This window comes from Muntiacus reevesi, chromosome 7 (assembly GCF_963930625.1).
Source record: "Muntiacus reevesi chromosome 7, mMunRee1.1, whole genome shotgun sequence".
NCBI lineage: Eukaryota > Metazoa > Chordata > Mammalia > Artiodactyla > Cervidae > Muntiacus > Muntiacus reevesi.
Window position 1 is genome coordinate 5,404,507 of NC_089255.1, and position 2,976 is coordinate 5,407,482.

General features: G+C 51.7%; 1 pseudogene; it reads left to right on the top strand.

The window, feature by feature from the left end:
- The first annotated feature begins 609 nt into the window (after positions 1-609).
- LOC136172129 (protein FAM151A pseudogene) lies at positions 610-2,473 on the top strand (annotated as a pseudogene).
- The last annotated feature ends 503 nt before the right edge of the window (positions 2,474-2,976 follow it).

Below are 2,976 nucleotides of genomic sequence, written 5' to 3' on the forward strand. Positions count from 1 at the left end.
GATATAAGTGATATACAGCATTTTATAAGTTTAAGGTTTCCAACATAATGATTTGACTTAAATACAATATATGGGTCTTATGCCTTTTTTTGTTAAATTTAGTCCTAAGCATTTAATCTTCTTGACATTACTGTGAATGTGATTGTTTTCTTTTCTTTTTTATTAGCACTGTTGTTGCTGTTTAGTTGCTAAGTCATGTCTGACTTGTTTGCCACCCCATGGCAAACCTTTAGCCCACCAGTCTCCTCTGTCCAAGGAACTTCCCAGGCAAGTATACTGGAGTGGGTTGCCATTTCCTCCTCAAGGGGATATTCTTGACCCAGGGATGGAACCTGCGTCTCCTGCATTGGCAGGCAGATTCTTTACCACTTGAACCACCTGGGAAGCCTATGTTGATGCAAAAGATAAGATAAATTGTTTTCAGGTCAAACCTCGTTACACATTTTTGCTCTTCTACTTAAGAGATTTTACACTTTGGTTAGTCTCTCTTATCTGCCATATCTCTATCTGTGAAATGGGGTTAAAATGTATCTTAGTTGCTCTGGATCCCAGCTCTCAGAGCCTCAGGAGACTCTGCCCTATGAGGGTTGTTCCCCTCAGAGGGTCGCCATGGCCAAGAAGAAGGGGTGCTGGAAGTGGGCCATTGTTGGCGGTGTCAGTACGGTTCTAGTGTTTGCCATTACAATGATGGTGGGCTTCTCACTGCAGAAGTGCACCGCCCTGCCAGGCTATGAACAGGATGGGACCTGCCGCTCTGATGCAGACATGCTAGGCTGACTGCTAAGTTTGGGTCAGATCACCCAAAGGGACGGCCTGCTGGTCACCTCGCACCACGCTGCCAACAGCAAAGAGTAAACGCAGGTTGCCCTCAGCAGCAGTGTCATGGTCCTGGGATCAGACGTCACAACAGAAGGACTCAGCACAGTCCGCGAGACGGGGGTCCCCGGCACGGCACACCCCCAGCCATCTACAGTGACAACACCCGAGAGCAGTGGCTGGAGGCTGTGCTGGCCTCTTCCAAGAAGGGCAACAAACTAGATTTCAAGAGCATCAAGGCTGTGGACCCCGCCCTGGGCCTCCTGCGGCAGCCGACAGAGGAGGGGAAAGTTCAAAGGCCTGTGTGGATCAATGCCGACATCCTGAGGGGTCCCAACATGGTCAATAGAGGTTAATGCCCCACAGTTCCTGACCTTAGTCCAGGGCATTAACCAATAGAGGTTAATGCCCCACAGTTCCTGGCCTTAGTCCAGGAGAAGTATCTTGAGACAACCCTGTCTCCAGGCTGGACTACCATCTCCCTGCCCTTGTTCCCAAATGGGATATACACCCAGACCACGGTGGAGAAGATGCAGGACCTGATGGGAGCAGTGCCACAGAGGATCACCTTCTCCGTGTGGCTTGTCATGGCCAGGGACGCCTGGCCCCACTTCAGCTGGCTGCTGGGCCAAGCTGACAGGTATAGCCTGACAATGCGGCAGTCCGTCTCAGACCCCATGACAGTGGATGACCTCCTCTATATCCGGGACAACACCGCCACCCACCAAGTCTGCTATGACTTCTTTGAGCCTCTCCTATCTCAATTCAAGCAGCTCGCCGTGAATACCTCACAGAAGCAAAGGTACTACACCAGGGGCAGCCTGATCCCTGCTCTCCAAAACCCTGGAGACGAGGGTCTGAGCGTGCAGTGGCTGGTTCCTGACATCCAGGGCAATGGAAGCACAGCAACAATGCAGCTCCTAGAGTGAAAAGACATGATCCTGCTGGATGTGGGCCTTCAGGGGCCTGCAGCTGGGGACCCCGTGTCCATCGTCCACGCCCCACATGGCCATACCCTGATGCTTGAGTCCTGCCTGCAGCAGCTGGCCATGCACCCTGGACACTGGGGCCTCCATGTGCACACAGCAGAGCCCACCACCCTGCAGCCATCCCTGGCCACGCTGGCCACCCTATGCGCCCTTGGCCACCTGTCTAGGCCTGTGAGACTTGGGGCCACAGTCTCCCATGGGAGTTTCATGGTCCCTGGCCACGTGACTGTCAGGGAGCTGCTTGCAACTGTGGCTGAGGTGTTCCCCCATGTGGCAGAGGCACCAGGCTGGCCCGAGGAAGTGCTGGGCAGTGGCTACAGGGAACAGCTGCTCACAGATATGCTGGAGCTGTGCCAGGGCCTCTGGCAACCCGTGTCCTTCCAGCTGCAGGTTGGGCCTCTGGGCCAGAGTCCTGCTGGAATTGTGGCCCAGCTGTTGGCAGCCTCCCACCGGGCCACAGTCACAGTGGAACACAGCCCTGGCCAGGGCCACTATGTGTCTATGTGGGCAGTGCTGCTGGCAGCAGGGCTGTGGAGAAGACCTGAGTCTACTACAGGCTACCCCAGAACTACTGCCAAGACCTGCAGGCAGATATTGGCAGACATGGAGCACCCGGGGTGCTGGCCTGGTGGACCCTGGCTTCCCACAGGGGAGGCAGGAAGGAATAAATGGCTCTGCTTCCTCAAAAAAAAAAAGTATTTTAGTTCTTTTGTTGTAAGGACTAAAGGGAAATTTGTAGGTAGAAGGACTCAAAATTGTGATCCGTAACTGATAGTTCGCCTCCACTGATCCTCTAGAATGAACCTTTGAAGGAGAGCACTCTTCCCCAGGATAGTAAAATCAACTCCTTTTAATTTTTTTTTTTTTTAAATTTTTGGTTTTGCAGTGTGGCATGTGGAATCTGAGTTCCCTGACCTGGGATCGAACTCACATTTCATGCAGTGTAAGTGTGGAGTCTTAACCACTCAACTGCCAGGGAAGTCCTTAAAGTTGGCTTCTTTTAATTAACAGGTTCTCTATCACTTCATTTCCCTTACAAGTTATCCTTTGAAAACCCATGACCCGTGGAAAATGATATTCCCATGACTCATAGAGATTTTCCAAGTCTGAAATTTGCTGATTCCATAATTTTGATACAACTGGGCATGCTCCTCTCTCTTATATACTTCCT